This window comes from Notamacropus eugenii, chromosome 2, assembly GCF_028372415.1.
Source record: "Notamacropus eugenii isolate mMacEug1 chromosome 2, mMacEug1.pri_v2, whole genome shotgun sequence".
Lineage (NCBI taxonomy): Eukaryota > Metazoa > Chordata > Mammalia > Diprotodontia > Macropodidae > Notamacropus > Notamacropus eugenii.
In genome coordinates this window covers 307,280,011-307,302,968 of record NC_092873.1, presented here as the reverse complement: position 1 = coordinate 307,302,968, position 22,958 = coordinate 307,280,011, and the positions used below count along the sequence as shown (strand labels likewise).

At 42.1% G+C, this 22,958-nt stretch overlaps 1 pseudogene; it reads left to right on the top strand.

The window, feature by feature from the left end:
• The first annotated feature begins 643 nt into the window (after positions 1-643).
• Positions 644-22,151, top strand: LOC140527742 (C-C motif chemokine 4-like; annotated as a pseudogene).
• Positions 22,152-22,958: the final 807 nt, after the last annotated feature.

Below are 22,958 nucleotides of genomic sequence, written 5' to 3'. Positions count from 1 at the left end.
AGTATAAAACTGTGAAATCAGCAAACCTCAGAACATTTCCAGGATCTGCTCCTGACACCCAATGTGACTTTGGACAAGTCACTTCTCTTTGGGTCACAGTTCATTTAGCTGGAAAATAAGCGTGTTCAACTAAACCCCTTAGGACTCTTTTGCCTCTCAATCTACAAGCCTACGATCTAGGCAGTTACGATGTCAAAGCAGCATTAAGGTCATGCAGATCACTTCTTCATATCAATGATCGACAAAACTCTCTTTCCAATTTGTCTTTGCCTATGTTTCATTTGTCTCTGTGCTAGCTCCAGTTCACCACTTCCTTTTTAGCAGTCTTGACACCCCACCACATGCACACTTCTCCGCTCTCCATCCTGCCTCCTCTTTCCCCTATGAAGAAGCCACACTAGGGGAGAGAACCTCAGTTCTTGACATCAGTCTTACATTTCTTGGGCTCTCTTTTTAGTTTCTAACACCTACCATGACATCAGTTCTCCAGTGGAATTACCACTCCATTTAGGTCCCTTCCTTTTCTCTCGGTACTCCCAGAACCCCCAATAAAAAGTGAACTCACACATGAGGCAGAAGCACAGACCTTCAGAGTCTCTTAGCTCCTGTTCTGCTCCTCTAAGACTTCTCTCCTCTCAGCATCATGAAGGTCTTTGTGGCTGCCCTCTCCATCCTCCTTCAGCACTCTGTCATCCTCTACACCAAGTAAATGTTCCTTCTCTTTCCCTCTGGCTGTGCCCAGGCCCTGGTCATAGACTATATAGAACCCTGACAGGAGATGGGGCTGATCTGATCATAGGGATCTGTGAGGGTCAAGAGAGGAAGGGGAGGACTAACAAGGAGGGGCAGGAGCAAGAGGAGGAAGGATATCTGTGCTCGTTGGATCTGAAGGCATTACTGTGCCCTTTGCAGTATAATCTGGTTAAATGTTAGATGGAGATGAGACAAGAGAGGAAAAAGGGCACTGGACTGAATTCTGTGTCTCACCAAGTTCTCGTTGTGGCTCTGCCAATAATTGCCCAAGTGACTTCCAGTAAGTAGCTTCCTGGGCTAAGGCAGGAATTGGATGGGAAGGTCTCTGACATCCCTTCCAGCTCCTACACTTCAGGTTTCCACAAATAATCCCCTAAAGCTTGGGAATAGCAGGTCTGGTCCTCTGGCAGGCATAATGGGAATCACATCTGGTACTGGAGGGAAGCAGGGTAAGGCAGACAGGAGGGATCACATCCCCAGCATGCCTAGTACAGAGTATGTTCCTGGATTGGAGTCAGCAGGTAAAGAATGAAAGGTGTGGACATGGGACCTTACCAATCTCATGCCTCCCCTTTCTTTGCAGTGGACTCTGACCTTCCCACCTCCTGCTGCTTCTCCTATGTCAGGCAACAGATTCAAAGAAAATTTGTTACAGACTATTATGAGACCAGCAGCCTGTGTTCCCAGCCAACTGTGGTGTGAGTTTGTACCCACTTAATTTCTTGAGGGGATGCAGAAAGAGAGGATGGCAAGGGGAGATGGGGCCATTTGGCAACTTGGTGAAATGGATGAGTCAGGTCACTCAGGGGAAACCCTGAAGTCTCCCAAGTGATCTGTGCCCAAGGTTGGGTTCTCCATGGAGAAGATGGGAGCTACTCCCCCAAGGAAGGAGGGAGAAACAGAATCAACATGGATAATATGTTAAGGTGAGGCTTCCTCATAGACTCTCCACTGGATAAATTTCTGGAGAGCTTGTGAATGCTCAGAAAGACTTGAGAGATGTTGCTAGCAGTGAGGGTTGTGCCTTCAGACCCTGTAGTCATGTGCAGGAACTGGTCAGTGTAGGATATGGGGGAGCACAGAGAAGCATCTCTCCCTCCCTGACCTTTCATCTCTCCTCCTCTCCCTGCCCAGGTTCCAGAACAAAAGAGGCTAGCAGGCATGTGCCAACCCCAGTGATGCCTGGTTTCAGAGCTATGTGGAAGACCTGGAGCTGAACTGAGAGGCTCAGGGGCCTTGGACAATGCCTTGTAAAGGGAAACGGACCAAGCTGAGGAATTCCACAGGCAGAGGAAATCTCTACCACCTCTAGCCTTCTGAAGATCTTCTTACTTAGTATAATTCATTCTTCTCTGTGAGATTTAATTTATGTTAACTATTTGGTGGCAGCTGTGGGGTGTTTGTTCTTGCTGTTTTCACTTCTGGAAGGCAATAATTCCCCATGGGGACCTCTATGAGCAGCCTGGCCTCTCTTTCTAAGAGTTTTCGGTCACGTGTTGGATTCCATGAATATCTTTAGCAGAAAGATTTCAGTATAAAATGTTTGAAAACCATATATATATATTTTTTTGCTGGGATTTCAATGTTCTTTGGGGATGAGGGACTCAGGAGGGGGAGTGGAGGTCTTATCACATAAGATCGTCTGCTGTCATTGGAAAACAAAGGTTACATATGAAGTGAAGGTTTTGAAGGGACTAGGTCTGGTCAGTGGAGGGAAGAGAAGAGCCATGCCACCCATGATTTCTGTTTTTAAGTATTAGAAGTTCTGTTTTTTGGAAGTGTTGGGATTTGTGTTCTCTGGATCCTGAGGATGGAACCAAGAGCAAGGGGTGGAATTTGTGAAGACCTAAATTTGGGTCTGACTCTAGGAAAAATTCCTTAGTAATTTTAGCTGTCCAAATGGGAATTAGCTACATCTAAGGTGAGGTGGATTCCCTGTGCCATGAAGATCTTTAAACAGAGGCTAGGTGACCCCACACAAAGGATGTGATAGTGGGGAATTCTTTCAATCATCTTTTGAAGTAAATCAATATTTTGTTGTTCTTGTGTCTTTTCAGTCATGTCTGACTGTTCATGGCCCCGTTTTGCATTTTCTTGGCAGAGATACTGAGGTGATTTACCATTTCCTTCTCCAGCTCATTTGATAGATGAGGAAACTGAGGCAAGTGGAGTTAAGAGATTTGCCCAGGGTCACACAGCTAGTATGTGTCTGAGGCCAGATTTGGACTTAGAAAGAGGAGTCTTCCTGACTTTAGACCCCATATTCTATCCTGTAATGCAAACGTAAATTCCTAAAATGAATTGGCATTCCCATTTGGCCTCTGCCAGGCATTAGATGGATCATGTTGGGCACTGCATTCACATTTTCTCTCCGTTAAGACTGCCCTGAGGCTGACATAAGAAGACAGAGGTTGGACAAGATGTTTTAAAATTGCAAAGAGCTTTATTGAGGCAATGGTGGTGTAGGATTCTTTGTTGTTGTTTTTATTAATTATTGGTGGTTGTGAGTAGGCAGTATTCCCATTCTTCCTACCCTGTTTACAGCAACATGTTTTCTGGGGAGTTGAAATAACAAGGGAGATTTGAAAAGGATTGGGAAGCTAAATAAATCCTTGTTGAACTTCGTGCCCTCTAAGCTACTTTCCAGCACCAAATCCTTGACCCTCTAGTCCAGAATTCCCATTCTTAGGGTGTTTTGATATCTTCAAAGGACTGATTTTTCTCTTCACAACCCATGTAAAATAGGAGGAAAGAATATTATTATGCCCATTTGATGGATGAGGAAACTGAGGCTACTAATTGATTTTCCTATTAGCAAACAGATCCAAGGTGGGTTTCCAAGACTGCTCTACCCTTTGAATACCAATATCCTGAGAACTCTACCAATCTAGAGTAGAATGGTCCCCAAAGGGAATAAGGGTGAATCAATGTTTTTCTATGCCTAAGAGTTGAGAGATTCTCAAAATGGCTCCAGAAAGAAACAAGGAAGCCTGTACTTTTCTAGGTATTTTACAATTAAAGTTTGCTTGTATCAGTTCATATTTTACACCATTCATTTCTAAAAGTGTTTTATGCTCCTACATTGAAAGAAATTTTTAAAATGAAGGGGGAAAACTTCATCAAGAGTCAGGGAATTTTTAGGATTAGGGCAGGAAGTGGTCAGTATCTAAAGGATGAAGTTCATTGGGTGACTTTTCCAGGAAAACCTTGTTTCCTAGTTCATATCAGGTACAGGATTTGTATCTCAGTCACCCTGAGATACAACGACTCTACGTTCATCTCTCTAGCCACCATATCACACTACCTGTGGTTGAGGGGAAAAGCTATGGAAATTGACAAGACCAGACCTGACTTGCCATGTGAGTGGGATCCTCATTTCTCTCTGAAACTCAAGGTGAAAAGCAGCCCTCTTTTGATTCCCACTAATAAGAGAGAAAGCTAAATCCCAGTCTGATTTCCTCTTCCCTTTTCCTTCTTTGGTCTGGAGAATGCAGTAAGACCCTCTTTCTTTCTCTTTTCCCTTCCTCTTCCATGGCTTCAGTCTTCCAGTGGAAGACTGCCTAAGATGTTTCTATGGCATTACTGTAGCATCAACCCTTTAACTCTCTGTCATTTTGAGGTTATGCTCCTGTGGCATTCCTCTTTTTGGTCCCTACATTCCCTTGGATCTCTGTATGTCCCCTGTGACTCATTTTAGTTTGTAGGACACTGAGGAAGGAAAGAGCGAGTGACACATGGCTCTCAGGAGAGAGAGGAAGAAGAAGACGTGGGCCCAGAGAAGGGGTACAGAGGAAACCACTATTAAGACAAAGATAGGTTCTGAAAACCCAACCACTGACCATAAGGAAATGATATCCACACCTATGTTAGAGTGTTTTCCAAATCACCATGAACCTCAAGCATTATTAATTTCTTTTTTTGTTATTAACATCAAAATGTCAAAAATATGAACATTTCAGTATATGAAAGAACAGAAAAGAGGATGGTATATGAATCTGTGAATTTCTACTAAATGTGGTTTGGTGTTTTTAGGTGTATACTAAGTTTACCACTGTGGGAAAACCCTTTCTGTGCTCATGTCTCCTAGAATTCCTTTTCCCCTCTCAATTTTTCATTGCTGCTTTTTCCTCTTCCTCTGTTTTTATCTGGCTATAAAAGGGCCCAAAGTCATTCTCTTATATAACAGATTGTATATAAAGTAAAAATGCATAAATGCTCTCCAGAGCTGAAAATGTCTGTCTCATTTGACCTCTCCATTCTATCACCTCACCATCAAAAGGTGGGAAACTGGCTCTGCTGGAAGGATCACTCTTTTGAGAGATCAGCATTCTTGACTCATTCCAATTTGTTTTTATTGACAATCCACCAGTAATTTTATTAGTTTTTCTCCAGGTTCTGTCTACTTCACTGAGAAAGAGAAGCAAGAGAAAGTGGCACCAAAGTGTTTAGCAAACCCATGGAAATCACCCACATGGATGAGCATTCTGTATGTGATCAAAAAATCATGGAAACCCTGCAAAGCAGGCAGAGAGAAATCAAGCTTAGGCCAGCATCTCACACCATCTCTGCCATGAAACTGCATGTGTCAAGGAACAAAGTGAAAATGGACAAAAGGAGCCCAGGAAATGCAAGGCTTTCTGAATGGCTGATGTTTTTTTCCTTAGGACAGTTTAATCATGGGGTAAAGAGGAGAATGGATGGAGATGGGAGAGGTGTGTATACAGTGGCATGATAAGAGTGCTGAGGGGACAATGATAAACCTGAGGAAGTTGCAGGGACTGATCAAACAAATGGCCCCAAGCAGCGACAGCTTCCATTGTTGGAGCCCTGGCCTAAAACCTCTGGGGGAATTGAGTAGCTGTCTTGGATTTCAGCCCAGACTGATGGCCCTGGGGTGAGGAGGAGTGCTGGTATGGGGGAGCTGGTGGAAGTTCTGGAGAGGGAATCCTGCTCACAGACCAGAGCACAGGACAGGAGAGGAATAAACTCCTCTTCCTTGGTTTTGCTGCCTTTGAGGAACTGAGAACTTACAGGTCCCCAGAGGATACCCTCCCCTTGACAAAGAACTGAAAAGTCAAGTCACTGGCTGGGAAAAGACCAAAAAAAGGGGGAAAAGAATAAGACAATGGAAGGTTACTTTCTTTGTGAGCAGATATTTCCTTTCTTCATTTTGGATGAGGAAGAACAATGGATACCAACAGAGTAAGACCTAAAAGTCGAGGCTTCTGCATCCAAAATCTCCAAAATAAATATGCAATGGTCTCAGGCCATGGAAGAGCTCAAAAATGATTTTGAAAATTAATTAAGAGTGGTGGAGGGAAAACTGGGAAGAGAAATTAGAGCAATGCAAGAAAATCATGAAAAATGAGTCAACAACTTGCTAAAGGAAACCCCCAGAAATGGTGAAGAAATTAACACCTTTAAAAATAGACTAACTCAAATGGCAAAAAAGTCCCAAAAAGCCAAGGAGGATGAAGTGGACATTATTTCCCCTCCCCCCGCCAGAACCCCTGGGTTGAGAAATGTCTGTTGAGTTTCTAGGCAGGGTCGAGCCTAGTAGCCACTTTCTGTTAGTGGTTACACTCTCTGTTGTACCCCTTTGCCTAGCAGCTGCCTGGGTCCCCCTCTCTGTTGTGCCCCCTTGCCTAGCAGTACCTAGGAACCCCTGTCAAAACTGTTCTGTGAAAAATGTGTGCTATTGGAACCACAAGGCTGTACTGGGAGGTGCTAAGATGCTTAAAAGGCACACACACCTTTGTTCAGGTCTGCCTCTTCAGAGGACAGCCACTGGCTGATAAAGATGCTCCCAAATTCTCAATTAACTCTTGCCTGTGCTTGTCTCGGTCCGTCCATTTCACATGGAGGTTCCACCGAGATAGCTTTTGACTCTGTGAGGACAGGCACCTGCCTGTACTTTTTTTTCCACCGAGACTGCCTTTGGCTCTGTGTGCACAGGCACCTTCCTGTGATTTTTCTTCAACCGAGACAGCCTTTGGCTCTGTGTGCACGGGCAACCTGCCTGTGCTTTTTCTCGATCCGTTCAACCGAGACAGCCTCCGGCTCTGTGTGCACAGGCAAACCATCTGCCCTGGATGGCAGGACTGTGCTTTGACTTCAGGGGGTGGCCACCGGGATTGATGTTCCCCGGCCCCAATCTCAAAGCACAGACATGCAAACCAGGCTCCTGGTAGCAAAATTCCTCTGATCTAGCCATTTTGAGCGCCATGTCTGTGTAGGTGAGTACTCTTGTGGAGTAAGTGGCGAGGCTGGACGCAGCGGGAAACGCCCTTACTGGCCTCCGTGGGACACCGTGTGAGGTCCTGTGTAGACTCTCCTGTATTTTGGGTTTCTGAGAGTCCTGGACCACTTGACTGACTCTGCACTCTGTATCTTGTCTGGCTCTCCTGTATTTTTGGGTTTCCGAGAGTCCAGACCACTTTACTGACTCTGCACTCTGTATCTTGTCTGGCTGTACTGTATTTTTGGGTTTCCGAGACTCTGGACTGCTTGACTGAGTCTGCATTCTGCATTTTGACTGTCTCCTGTTTTGTGTTTTTGTTTAATTCTGGACTGTCTAACTGTGTCTGTCTGTGTGTTTTGTCTGTCTTTTGTTTTGTGTTAGAGCCCCAGTTTAATCAGACTCTGTATCTTACTCTCCTTTCCTGGTCTCATGGGCCAAAGACATTCAGGTCCCAAGACCCCATTGCAGTTCATGATAAAGTGTTTTAAACAACTCCAACAAGCTGCAGCTGGTTATGCGTACACAGTCTCCAAGGAGAAATTAACTTTACTCTGTCAATAAGAGTGGCCCACCTTCGGGGTGGATTGGCCACCCGAGGGGACTTTTGATAAATCCATTGCAGGACGGGTATGGAGAATAGTGAATGGGGATCCGGGCCATCCAGATCAGATCCCATATATCAGCATCTGGATAGATTTGTTTCCCTGTCCTAACCCTAAGGTCCCTTAAAGCCTCCCCACACAAGGGGAAGAAGGCAAAAAAGAAAAAGGAAAAAAGAAAAAGAAAATGCAAAAAAAAAAAAAAAAAAAAGAAAAAAGAAAAGACACCTCAGAGTTCAGGCTGTGAAACTCCCAAGTGAAAAGGAGGAGACTAGGCACCACTGGACTTTGTTCCAGAGTCTCCCTCACTTCCACTTGCAGTTTCACAACTTTTTCTTTCAAAAACATTTTTAAGGAGTGGACACAGATGTGAAATTTTCTTGAGTAAAAGTTAGAACCATCAAGATTTTTATTTTACTCTATAATCCAGAAATGGTGTTAGAGGAAGCAATTTGTAATCTGAATTTTGTTGAAACTAAAAGACATTGGAAAAGTTGTGTAAAATCACTTATGTTATTTAGAAAACCAGGTACTTTCACCTTTGCCTGTTAAAAAAGGTTATAGCTAAAAAGCTGCTGTCTTAATGCTAAACCTAAAATTGTTAATTGATTACTATGTGTGGAAAGAAATGAATGCAGTAATAATTTATTTAGACTGGTTCTGCCCATTCAGAACAGTCCTCCTGTATGTTTGGGGTTGGCAGGCATGGGATCCATGCCAATTCCTTTTATTTTGTAAAACTGCCAAGGCCCCTTTCATGTGGACATGGTCATCAGTCCTAAGAAAATTGTTTGGCTTGTATAATTCATAAATAATGAATGTGACTTGCTCAAAAGTTGTAACAATTGGATTTTATATCAAGACAAGTTTTAAATTTGAGAAGGAAGGATCTTAAATGAAATCTCTTATGTATGTGAGTCCTGTTAATCTTCATTGCTTATTGCAACTCCATGGGAATACAAATAACTGTATTTGGCTTTAAGTTGGGATTAGTGAAATTTGCTGTTTAAGGTAAAAGCATCTGGGACCATAAATATTTTTGTTTAAGTTTGAATTTGGGTATAGTTGTCTGCATTAAATCAGTATCTGAAAGGATATGCCACAAGTTACTCAGAGGGACTGTGATCCTGCATCCTGTACTGTTATCAGGTGAAATTTGTATCTGGAGAGGAAACACCGAGGAGACAATTCTAGACTCAATCTAGGATGGGATCCTCCTGGTCATTTTCTCCACTGTGTCCTTTTATAAAGGAATCATTCCCACCTGACTGTTCCTGAGTCTGGCTTTAATACAGATACTGCATGATTGGAAAATTTCACCCCTACCTGAATTCAAACAGAGTCAAGGATGTTCCTTAGCTAATGTGAAATTATAGTCATATCTGAAACCTGATTATTGGAACTTGCTATTTTAAGATTCTATGGGACTATTAACTGACTGTTCTTCTGAGTCTAACTCCAGGTGTGGATAGCAAGAAAGGTGGTCTGAGCCTCTGATCGATGATGTCAGTAAGCCTGTGATAGTAAAGTTGGGAGAACGGCTGTTCAGCCTGGGCTGAGGTAGGATTCTCCTGACACAATTTCCCCACTGACACGTGGCAGACTTTAAGCCTGGCTGAATGCCAGCTGACAATCTGCTCCTGCCTGGAATTGACATGAAGTTAGGGAGATGTTGTTTCCCTTCAATGTCCCTACTCTTAATGGCAATTTCCTATAGTCAAAGGTTTTGTAAGTTTAATATCAGATTGATGAAATAACAGATTGCTGGTAGGGGAACATCTGAGGTTGTCTAAAATTAAGCTATCAGGTTTAGGACTTTAGATCTAGATGTAAATGTATGATGTAAATACTGGGTTCTAATGTGGATTTCTTAAATATGACAATTGGCCAAAGTCCCAATTTTGATTTTGTAGAGTGATAAAGGTATAGAGCTTAAGAATGGTCATCTGAAATGGTATTAAGGTCAGTATTGTAGGAGAGTGGACATCCGGATTTCTACAAGAAGATAAAGAATGTGCAGAGATGTTGTGCTGAAGATGACTGAAGGGGCATCTAGATCAGAAAACTGCATCAGATGATGTCCCTTCCCAGATGAGATGGAACCTCTGAATGGATAATTCATTGATCTACCTTTGTATCTTAAATCTCTGTATCTGTACTTATAACATGGGATAGTCCCCTTGTAAATAAAGGGGATAGATGAAGGGAAGAATGTATAGGGGAAAGAATGTGAGGATTGTATTTAATTTTCCATAAGGCCTTTCTCCTTGGATACCTGAGTTTCAGGTATCCAGGGCTTGTGGACGGTTGGTTGGTTTTACCCCCTTACCAGCTACCAGCTTTCTTTGTGAAAGTGCTGTGGGCTCTAGCTGAAACCTGGAAGTCACTCAAATCTCCCCACTGTTTGTTGTACTGTTGTCTTGTTTCTCCCCCTCCCCTCTTTTCTAAAGCCACATGAGCAATTAAGTGGGATTCACTGTGTTAGGGTCTGTAAGTTGCCTCCCTCCACCAGGTTCCCCGACCTGATGGAGGGATGTCCCTTTCTCAAGAATTGTAATATCACCTATCACCCTCTGAATTGTCAAGTCCCTCATACTGGTTAAAGACCCAATCCCTCCAATGTTGGGACCCTGTGAGGCAGGGTCAGCTCTACGTCCAGTCTCAGCAGGAAGCAGTTTCAGAAGCTGAGACCTTCATCCCTTATCCCAAAATATGTTGGGTACCATCTGCTTAAAGGGGGACAAGGTGGGGTGCTTGAGTGCATGTACTTGGGTCCCAGAGTTCAGGCCAGGTAGAAAGGATGAATAGGACCCTGAAGGAGCATATTGCTAAGCTTAAACTAGCAGGACCTGGGTGAGTCTCCTTCCTTTTGCCCTGCTTCGGGGTAGGTGTACCCCCAATCCTGCGGCTCTCTCTCTCTCTCTGTCCCCCTTTGAAATCATATTCAGAGTAGCCCCCCCGGTTGTTCCTTGAGCTGTTGGGTGTTGGCTTCCCGAACTTTCTAATGTTGCCCTCCTTAAGTCCTTACAGGCTCTGTGCGAGGTCCAGAGTGCTCTCAAATCTTTATATCAAGCAACAACTATCCCGGGGATCCTCACTTGAACCTCGGTGGACCGGGCCTTTTCAAGTGATCCTGTCAAACTTATCAGTGGTTAAGGTCGCAGGACGCAAGGAGTGGATACATCCTTCACACATCAAGCCAGTTATACCCCTTTGGACTCTGACGAGTCCCTCATTTAAATTAGTTACATGAAAAGGGGGGAGTAAAGTGGACATTATTTCCCCTCCCCCACCAGAGCGCCTGGGTTGAGAAATGTCTGTTGAGTTTCTAGGCAGGGTTGGGCCTAGTAGCCACTTTCTGTTAGTGGTTACACTCTCTGTTGTACCCCTTTGCCTAGAAGCTGCCTGGGCCCCCCTCTCTGTTGTACCCCTTTGCCTAGCAGTACCTAGGAACCCCTGTCAAAACTGTTCTGTGAAAAATGTGTGCTATTGGAACCACAAAGCTGTACTGGGAGGTGCTAAGATGCTTAAAAGGCACACACACCTTTGTTCAGGTCTGCCTCTTCAGAGGACAGCCACTGGCTGATAAAGACGCTCCCAAATTCTCAATTAACTCTTGCCTATGCTTGTCTCGGTCTGTCCATTTCAGAGGAGAAGAATGCTTTAAAGAATAGAATTAACCAAATGGAAAAGTAGGTTCAAAAGCTCACTGATGAAAATAGTTCTTTAAAAATCAGAATGGAGCAGATGGAAGCTAATGACTTTATGAGAAACCAACAAATTACAAAACAAAACTAAAAGAATGAAAAAGTAGAAGACAATGTAAAATACCTCACTGGAAAAATAATTGACCTGGAAAATAGATCCAGGAGAGACAATTTAAAAATTATGGGACTACCTGAAAGTCATGATCAAATAAAGAGCCTAGACCTCATCTTTCATGAAATTATCAAGGAAAACTGCCTTGATATTCTGGAACCAGCCAGCTAAAATAACTATTGAAAGAATTCACAGATCACCTCCTGAAAGAGATCCAGAAGAAAAACTCCTAGGAACATTGTAGCCAAATTGCAGTGTTCCCAGGTCAAGGAGGAAATATTGCAAGCAGCCAAAAAGAAACAATTTGAGTATTTTGAAAATACGATAAGCATAGCACAGGATCTGGCAGCTTCTGCATTAAGGGGTCAAAGGGCTTGGAATTTGATATTCCAGAAGTCAAAGGGACTGGGACTAAAACCAAGAATCTCCTACCCAGAAAAACTGAGTATAATACTTCAAGGGAAAAATTATCATTCAATGAAATAGAGGACTTTCAAGCATTCTTGATGAAAAGACCAGAGCTGAATAGAAAATTTGACTTTCAAACACAAGAATCAAGAGAAGCATGAAAAGTTACTCTCAACTATTCCTGGGATGTTGCTTGGACACCAATGAGAAGATGAAAGGTCTTCTGGACTTCTAAAGTTTACAAGGTCCTTTCCCCACCAAGATAGTCAATAAAGAGGCTAAAAGCAAGACTCTCTCTTCTCTCCACTTCCAGAAGCTTGCTCAACTTTGAGTCTTTCTTGGATTTGGTCTGACCCCTGAAGCACAAACACATTTCTTCAGTCCAAACACTTTTCCTGTGTGACATCACTTCTACTTTATCCAGTGGCTCACCAGAGACTTCTCAACTGATGGAATACTTTTAGTACTTAAAATGTCTTTGTTCTATTATATTTTAATCAAGAGACTGTCACTTACTTTGGGTGGGGTGGGGTCATCTGATTGATTTACTTAATTAACCTCACCTTTTACAGTTATGTGCCTATAATTGCTGAACATGATCAGAAATGGAATTTTATGAAGAACTTGACAGGATTTCCTTAAGAACATCAAGATATATCTTAACATTTGATGTCTTCATGTGTGGTTGGGCACAGGAGAAAATGACAAATTATATTAGATGACTATATTTAAGTATCAAGAAGTGAAAGATATAAAAGGTTATTGTATGACACAGAAGCTTTATGCTTACACACATACATACATGTGTATGTACGGACACATAATATGTATGTATATGTGTATATATGTATGTATGCATGAGTATACATGTGTTGGAAATATAGTTGGAAAGTGTGGGACATGAGATATTGTGATGATAATTTAAATGGGAAGATCTTTCCCATTGGTTAATAGGCCCACGTAACCTGCTTAAATCACATGGAAGCCTAAGTCACATGTGGTGGGAGGAGTTTGCAGAATGAGTGGAAGAGGGAGGGTGGAGAAGAACTGGAAGGAAATTGGTGAGAGAGATTAGGTGCAGAGGAGAGAGGACACAGGCAGGCACAACTAGTTTGTGAGTGTTTGCTTGTGGGAAGGCCCAGCAGGGGTGGGGAAGGTTTGGAAATGGCTTTGTCCCCAGTATGGCTGATGTGTACTGACTTCTTGGTTGCTATGATGGATTTAGCTTTTTGGTATTGGAATTTGGCTTTCTGGTGTCTGAATAAATATTTTTCTTTTTCTGCTTTCTAAAAAAAAAAAAAAAAAGATGATAGGAGATAATCAGTGTTAAAGTCTTCTGTATCCTTAAAGTGATGCAAATGTAAGGTGTTGAAATCTTCACACAAGAAAGCCCTTGAAGGAATGCGCCAAGACCTGGAGGCTGCATTTCTTTGGCCTGCTCATGGCCTTCATTTGCACAAAACATGTCTAGGACTGCCCTTTGAAGTACCTGAGGTTGTTAATCTGAATGCACCATTTTCTGTGAGAGCAAAAATGTGAAATCAACAAACCTGAGAACATTTCCAGAATGTTCTTCTGACTCCCAATTGGACAAGTCATTTCTCTCTGGGTCACAGTTTCTTTAACAGGAAAATTAGTGTTCAGCTAAAATCTCCTTAAGATCCTTTGGCCTCTAAATCTACAAGCCTAAGATTTAGGCAGTTATGGTGTCAAAGCAGCATGAAGTACATGAAGACCACTTCATATCAATGGTCCACAAAGCTCTCTTTCCTCTTTGTCTTTGCATATGTTGCATCTGTCTCTGTGCTAGTTCCAGTTCACCGCTTCCCCCTTAGCAGGCTTGCCACCCCACCACATGCACACTTCTCCTCTCTCCATCCTCCCTCCTCTTTCATGGATGATGAAGCTGCAGGGGGTTTGGGGGAACTCAGTTCTAGACAACAGGGCTACATTTCCTGGATTCCCTTTTCAGTTTCAAAGTCATCCCATGATATCTCTCCACTGGAATTTCCACTCCTTTTAAGTTCTTTCCTTCTGTCTGAGTGCTGTCAGAAACCCCTGTAAAAAGAGGGACAACCCATGAGACAGAAACATAGTCTTCCACAGTCTCCTAGCTCCTGTTCTGTTCCTCCAAGTCTTCTCTCCTCTCAGCATCATGAAGGTCTCCATGGCTGCCCTCTCCATCCTCCTGGTCATGGCCTTCAGCTCTCTGGCATCCTCTGCACCAGGTCAATGTTGCTTCTGTTTCCCTCTGGCTGTGCCCAGGATCTGCTCCCAGGCTGGAAAGAACCCTGACAGGAGATAAGGCTTGTCTCATCATAGGCATCTATGAGGGTTGGGAAGGACAAAAAGTGAGGGCAGGAGCAGGAACAGGTGTAGGAGTAGGAGCAGGAAGGATGTCTATGCTTTTGGCTTTGAAAATATTTACCTGCCCTTGAGAGTATATCATGGTTAAATGTTTGATGGAGATGAGACAAGAGAGGAGAAAGGGCACTGGACTGGATTCTGTGCCTGGTTAAGTTCTCATTCTGGCTCTGCCACTAATCATCCAAGGGTTCTCCAGCAAGTGACTTCCTGGGCAAAGGCAGGAATTGGATGGGAAGGTCTCTGACATCCCTTCCAGCTCCCATACTTCAGGTTTCTACCAATCATCCCCTATGAGGTGGGAGCAGCAGGTCTTATCCCCCTGCAGGCACAATGAGAGTCACATCTAGTATTGGAAGGAAACAGGGTAAGGCAGACAGGAGGAATCACATCCTAGTGTGCCTAATACTGAGCATATCCCTGGGATGGAGGCAGCAGGTAAAGAATGAAAGGTGTGGACATATGACCTTACTAATCTTTTGTCTCCCCTTTCTTTGCAATGGGCTCTGACCCTCCCACCTCCTGCTGCTTCTCCTATGTCAGCCAACAGATCCTCAGAAAGTTTGTGACAGCCAGCTGTGGTGTGAGTATCTGCCCAGTGAATCTGTTGAGGGGATGCAGGGAGAGAGGATGGCAAGGGGACATGGGGCTATTTGGCACCTTGATGAAATGGATTGAGTTTTCCGTGGAGCAAGATGGCAGCTGCTCACCTAAGGGCAAAGGTAATATACCAAAGTGAGGATTGCAGAGAGACTCCCCACTGGACACATCTCTAGAGAGAACCTTAATACTCACCAAGGCCTGAGAGATGTTGCTAGAGGTGAGGATTGTCCCTGAATTAAGGCCCTGTAGAGATGTTCAGACTGTGGTGATTGCCAGATATGGGGAACACAGAGAAGCATTTCTCCTTCCCTGACCTCGTATCTCTCTTCCCCTCCCTGCCCAGGTTCTAGACCAAAAGAGGCCGTGAGGTGTGTGCCAACCCCAGTGATGCCTGGGTTCAGAGCTACGTGGAAGACCTGGAGCTGAAATGAGGGGCTGAAGGACCTTTGATGATAACTCTTAAGTGGATATTGACCAAGGTGAGGAATTCCACAGGCACAGGTTATCACCCTAACCTCCAGCCTTCTGGAGATGCTCTCCCCCAGTATTATGTATTCTTTTTAATGAAATTTAACTTATGTAAATTATTTGGTGGCAGCTTTGGGTATTTGCTCTTGCTATTTTCACTTGTGGAAGACAATTTTTCCCCATGTGGACCTCTATGACCACCTGGGCCTCTCTTCCTAAGAGTCCTTTGAGTTACCTATTGAATTCCATGAACATGTGTAGGACAAAGACTCCAGAATAAAACATTTGAAAATAAAATCTTTTTGATGAAGTTTCAATGTTCTTTGGAAATGAGGGTTTCAGGAAAGGGAGTTCTGCTCTTATTATGTAAGACTGATGTTGCATCATTGGACAACAAAGGTTCTGTGGGTTCTGTGGGCTGCCATCTCACTTTGAGACAACATGTTAATATGAATTCTAAAAGTCTCATCTTCTCCCTTCTGGAGAAGTAAACTTTCAGGAATACAGAGGCAATATTCCTACTCTTCTCATCTCATAGAACCACATGGCGAATCTTGTGGTCAGTATCCACAGTTTATGCAGAACATTTGAAAGGTGCATAATGTTCAGTGGAAGGCAAAAAATGACGTGAAGTGCCTACACTCACAGAAGGCTGATTTGAAGGAAGTTGGGATGGTCAGTGTGGAGAAGAGAAGAGCCATGGCAGCCACATCTGTGTTTCAAGTACTAAACATTCTGTCCTTTGGAAGAGTTGAGATGAGTGCTCAAGGTTAGAACCAAGAGCAAGGCATAGAATTTCTAAGGATCTAAATTTGGGCCTGACATTAGGAAAAACTTCTTAACATTTATAGATGTGGAAAGTGGGATTGCCTGCATCAAGCTGTGGTGAATCCTCTCTCCCATGGAGGTCATCATCCACACAGAATGTGATAGCAGAGATTACTTTCAATTACCTTTTGAAATAGATCAATAAACTGTTGTTATTGAGTCATTTCAATAGTATCTGACTCTTCATGACTCCATTTTGAGTCTTCTTGGTAGAGAATCTGGAATGGCTTGCCATTTCCTTCTCCAAGTCATTAGAGAGATGAGGAAACTGAGGCAAACAATTTAGTGATGTGCCCAGAGTAGCAGAGTTAGTGTTTGAGGCCAGGTTGGAACTTGGGAAGATGAGTCTTCATGACTTTAGGCCCAGCATTCTATCCACCAATGCACATGTAAATTCCTGGAACACATCCAGTCCTCCCTGGCATTCCCACTTTTCCTCTGCCAGATGTTAGCTATATGATTTCAGACAATTCATTCAAAATTTCTCTCTCAATTATCCCTTAAGATTGCCCTGAGACTGACATAAGATAACAGGGGTAGAAGAACATGCTTTTAAAATTGTAAAGAGCTTTATTGAGGCAAAGTTTATACATTATTCTTAGTTTTTCTTATTAAGTAGTGATAGATGTCATTGGGCAGTGCTCCCCCTTCTCCCTACCCTTTCTGGAGAGATGAAATCCCAAGGGAGATTTGAAATGGATTTGGAAGGAAAATTCATCCATCTTTAGCTTCATGCCCTCTAAAGTTCCTTCTACCTCCAAATCCTTGGTCCTCTTGCTCAGAACTCCCATTCTTAGGGGGCTTTGAAGTCTTCAAAGGGCTCTTTTCTCTCAAAAATTAATATGAAATAAGGGAGAGGATGTATTACTATCTTCATTTGATTGATGGGAAAACTGAGTCTCCAAGAGATTAGTTGATTTTCCCATTGGTTTATAGCTGGGAAGTATCTGAGCTGGGATTCAAGTATTACTTTACATTTTGAATACCAATGTCCTGACAACTTTACCATACTAGTCTGGAATAGCCCCAACAGCAAATGAGGGAGAATCAATACTTTCTTATCCTTAAAATTTGGGAGGCTCTCAAAATTGCCCCACAAACAGAGAAGCCCAAAGACTTCTCTGTACTTTTCTTGGTCTCCTTTTACAATTCAAGTTTATAATTTTCAGTGGATGTTTTACACCATTCATTTCTGAATGCCTCTTATGGTCATGCCTTGAAAGAAAGTTTTTAAAATGAAAGGCAAATTGTTCAGCAAAATCAGGGAATTTGAAGATTAGTTGTGTGTGTGTTCGTCCTTCATTGCCCAAGAAGACCATGGCATCAGAGAAAATGACATGCACTTTATTTTGAGTGAGGGAGGGCTGTGAAGGTCACCAGCCTCACTTCTCCTTCAGAGCCATCTGAATCCGGTGACCAGATATTCATCAGGGTGACTGGGGATGAGGCAACTGGGTTTAAGTGACTTCCCAAAGTCATACAGCTAGTGACTGTCAAGTATCTGAGGTGACATTTGAACTCAAGTCCTCCTGACTCCTCCACTGGTGCTCTATCCACTGCACCACCTAGCTGCCCAAAGTTAGTTAAGGAAATGGTCAGTGTTTACAAGACCAGACCTGTCTTGCCATGTGAGTGGCATCCTGATTGCTCTTTGACACTCCAAGTAAAACCACCCCTCTTTTGATTCCTACTGATAAGACACAATGCTAAACCCCAGTCTGGTTTCATCTTCTCTCTTCCTTCTTGGGTCAGGAGAATATAGTGAGACTCTAATTACTTCTCTTTTCCCTTCCTCTCCCAGGGTTCCAGTCTACCAGTGGTAGTGTGACTAAGATATTTCTATGGCTTTACTGTAGCATTGAACCTTCAATTCTTTGTCTTTTTGAGAACATACTCATGTGGTATTTCTATTTTGGGTCCTTATATTCCCTTGGACATTTCTATGTCCTGTATTACTCATTTTATCTTGTTAAACACTGAGGAAGAGAAAGGGGGAGTGACATGACTTTCAACAGAGGGAGGATGAAGAAGCCATGGGACCAGAGAAAGGGTGCAGGGCAAACCTCTATGAAGACAAGGTTAGGCTCTGCAAACTCAACCACTAACCAGGAGGAAGTGATATCGAAACTTAGGTCAGATTGACTCCCAAATTGACATGGCTCTCACATGTTATTAATTTCTTTTTTTTATTATAGACATCAATACATCAATAACTATAAACATCTCAATTTGTAAAGAAGAAAGGAAAAGAGGAATATGTATGAATCTCTGACCTTCTACTGATATAGTTTGGTGGATTTGCATACACACATACATATATATGTTTATTGCAATGGGAAATCACCTCCCTCACTTACTTGGGTCCCTTTCTAGAATTTCTCTCCCCCAAAATTTTCATTGTTGCTCTTTCCTTAGTTTCCCTATTTTCATCCTGCTGTGAATTGTCCCAAAGCTATCTCCTATATAATAGATTGTGTATCATCAAACAAAGCAAAAGTGTTTGTCAGGGCTGAACAAGTTTGTCTCATTTGTCATCTCTAGTCTATTACCTCCTCATCAAAACGTGGGAACAGCCTTCTTCTTTAGTCTTCTGCTGGAAGGGTTACTCATTGTAGTCAGTGATCAGCATTATCAAGTCATTCCAATTGGTTTTCAATGACAATACTCTAGGCATTGTATTAGCTCTTTTCCCAGTTATTTCACTCAGAAAGAGAAAGAAATGAACAGGGTAGCAGAATGTTTAGGATACCCAAGAAAATCACCCATTCGGTGACCAAATCACCCATTTTTGTGACCAAAAATACTGGAAACACTGGAAAGCAGCCAGAGAGAAATCAATCTTAGGCCAATATCTCACACCACCTAAGAAAAGAAGCAGCATGAGTCATGGTGTGAAATGGAAACTGAAAAAGGAACACAGAAAATGCAAGGTTGTATCAAGGGCTGAGGTTTTGTTCCTCAGGGCCATTTTATGATGGTTGAAATAGGAGTGTGGAGGGAGAGAGCAGAGATCTGTGTGTAGTGCCATGAAAGGGAGCAGTGATAAACTTAAGGGAGCAGCACAGATTGGTGAAACAAATGCAAAACGAAATCGGAAGGAGAAATATTGTCACCATTGACTTGAAGGATTATTTTGCTTAGAACTATAATAGATTATTTTGAATTCAAACTTGCCTATTTTGATTATATTTGAATTATTGATTATTTTAATTTGAATTATTATTGATCTGAATGATTATTCAGTATGGCTTTCATGCTACCTTGATACTATAACTGCCTAGATCTTAGGACTATATGTTTAGAAGGAGAAGGATCCTTAGCTTTCTACTCCAACATCAGCTGTGACCCAGAGACAGTGGCCTTTTTGCAGCTGATTCTAGTAGTGAGAGGCTTATTCTAGATGTGGTACCAGGTCTGTTGACTCCAGACTTGCATAGGACAGTTACATCTCAAACAAATTTCAGGAAAATTAAAGGAGACTCCTGTACTACCCCACAACTTATGATTATATAGTAACATAGCATTCACACTCATCTCCTTCTTCCCCTCACATCTTGTTTTTTCTTCTTTCTTTTGGAAACATCAATTTCATTTCCACTGTATCAAAAAGGATATATTTGACATATGAAGTATACTTTAAAATGTGATGGTATCTTATGTACATTTCTCTCTAGAGAGGTTCATGTTGCTTCCACTCCCATGGAGGTCTGCCCCATAATTTTGTCAAACCTAAGCCTGATGTTAGAAGTCTTAAGTTTGAAACCTGAATCTGTCACTTCCTGGTTGTTAAAATTTGGACAAACCATTTAACGATAACAGGTAATTATACAGCAAGTATTCTGCAAATGATCTGATTAGAGAGCTGGCCAGGGGCACTGTGAGATTCAGATCAGAGACAGCAGTTGAACCCAGATTTTCCTGTATATGAAGCCTAGAACTCTATCCACTCTATATGGAGTCTTATATGTAGACCAGAGATAAGAATACAAGCCCTGCCTACTTCATAAAGTTGTTGTAAAGATGAATGGAAACAATCAGTGTTAAAATCTTTTGTAGGGGTGTGGAGAAGACACTCAGAAGTCAAGTCACTGGCTGGGAAAATGCCCAGAAAAGGGAAAAAAATAAGCTTATAGAAGGTTACTTTCTTGGTGAACAGATGTTTCCTTCCTACCTTTCTGATGAGGAAGAACAATGCTTACCATCAGGGAAAGACATAGAAATCAAGGCTTCTGTATCTCAGCCCATCCAATGGGCTCAGGCCAAGGAAGAGCTCAAAAAGGATTTTGAAAATCAAGTAAGAGAGGTGGAGGAAAAACTGGGAAGAGAAATGAGAGAGATGCAAGAAAAGCATGAAAAGCAGGTTAACACCTTGATAAAGGAGACCCCCAAAAATGCTGAAGAAAATAACACCTTGAAAAATAGGCTAACTCAATTGGCAAAAGAGGTTCAAAAAAAGCCAATGAGGAGAAGAATGCTTTCAAAAGCAGAATTAGCCAAATGGAAAAGGAGGTTCAAAAACTCACTGAAGAAAATAGTTCTTTCAAAATTACAATGGAACAGATGGAGGCTAATGACTTTATGAGAAACCAAGAAATCACAAAACAAAACCAAAAGAATGAAAAAATGGAAGATAATGTGAAATATCTCATTGGAAAAACAACTGACCTGGAAAATAGATCCAGGAGAGACAATTTAAAACTTATGGGACTACCTGAAAGCCATGATCAAAAAAAAGAGCCTAGACATCATCTTTCATGAAATTATCAAGGAAAACTGCCCTGAGATTCTAGAACCAGAAGGCAAAATAAGTATTCAAGGAATCCACTGAACCCCGCCTGAAAGTGATCCAAAAAGAGAAACTCCTAGGAACATTGTGGCCAAATTCCAGAGTTCCCAGGTCAAAGAGAAAATATTGCAAGCAGCTAGAAAGAAACAATTCAAGTATTGTGGGAATACAATCAGGATTACACAAGATCTAGCAGCTTCTACATTAAGGGATCGAAGGGCATGGAATATGATATTCCAGAAGTCAAAGGAACTAAGACTAAAACCAAGAATCACCTACCCAGCAAAACTGAGTATAATACTTCAGGGAAAAAAGTGGTCTTTCAATGAAATTGGGGACTTTCAAGCATTCTTGATGAAAAGACCAGAGCTGAAAAGAAAATTTGACTTTCAAATGCAAGAATGAAGAGAAGCATGAAAAGGTAAACAGCAAAGAGAAGTCATAAGGGACTTACTAAAGTTGAACTGTTTGCATTCGAAAGACAATTGTCTTTACATGGAAAGACAATATTTGTAACTCTTGAAACTTTTCAGTATCTGGGCAATTGATGGGATTACACACACACACACACACACACACACACACACACACACACAGACAGAGAGCACAGAGTGAATTGAATAGGATGGGATCATATCTTAAAAAATGAAATTAAGTGGTGTGAGAGAAATATATTGGGAGGAGAAAGGGAGAAATGGAATGGGGCAAATTATCTCTCATAAAAGAGAACAAGCAAAAGACTTTTTAGTGGAGGGAAAAAGAGGGGAAGTGAGAGAAAAACATGAAGTTTACTCTCATCACATTTGACTAAAGGAAGGAATAAAATGCACACTCATTTTGGTATGAAAACCTATCTTACAATACAGGAAAGTGGGGAATAAAGGGATAAGCAGGGTGGAGGGGATGATGGAAGGGAGGGCAATGGGAGGAGGGAGCAATTTGAAGTCAACACTCTTGGGGAGGGACAGCATCAAAACAGAGAATAGAAGCAATGGGGGGCAGGATAGGATGGAGGGAAATATAATTAGTCTTAGACAACATGACTATTATGGAAGTCATTTGCAAAACTGCACAGATATGGCCTATACTGAATTGTTTGCCTTCCAAAGGGAATGCATGGGGAGGGAGGGAGGAAGAGAAGTTGGATCTCAAAGTTTTAGGAACAACTGTCGAATACTGTTCTTGCTACTAGGAAATAAGAAATACAGGCAAAGGGGCATAGAAAGTTATCTGGCCCTACAGGACAAAAGAGGAGATGGGGACAAGGGAACGGAGGGATGATAGAAGAGAGGGCAGATTTGTGAGAGGGGCAATTAGAATGCTTGGTGTTTTGGGGTGAGGGGAGGGGACAAATGGGGAGAAAATTTGGAACCCAAAATTTTGTGAAAATGAATGTTAAAAGTTAAATAAATAAATTAAAATAAATCTTTTGTATCTTTAAAGTGATACAAATGTAAGGAGTTGAAATCTTCACATAAGAAAAGAAATGGATGGATGGGCCGGAGCCTGAAGGTCTCATTTGTTTGCCCTCCTAACGGCCAATATTTGCACAAAAGTTGTCCAGGACTTCCCCTGATGGACCCCAGGTGGTTCCTCTGGATGGACCATTTTCTTTTAGTTTTCCCTTCTCCCATCCCCTCCTCATTAGAGTTTTAATTTTTGACCACTGCTTCCCTCAGTCTTCCCTCCCTTCTTTCAGCCCCCCTCCATTTTATTCTCCTTTTCCCTTACTACTTCTTCCCTCCCTTTTAACCTTCCCTCCCTTTTCTTTCCTTTCTCCCCTCCTACTGCCTAGTAATAGTTAGTTAGATTAGCTAGTTAGATTTCTATACTTAAGTGAGTTTGTTGTTCCCTCCTTGAACCAAAACAAATGAGTGTAAATCTTAAAAAGTGTTTATCTCCCTCCCCTCTTTCCCTTTACTGTAATATATTTTTGTGCCTCCCCCTGTGATGTAATTTACCGTTTTATGCCTCCTCCTTTCCACATCTTCCACTGCAATCCCTTTGTATCCTTAAATCCCATTTTTATCATCATATCATTTACTTTATACCCACTCTCTCTGTCTACATATATCCATTTTATATATGA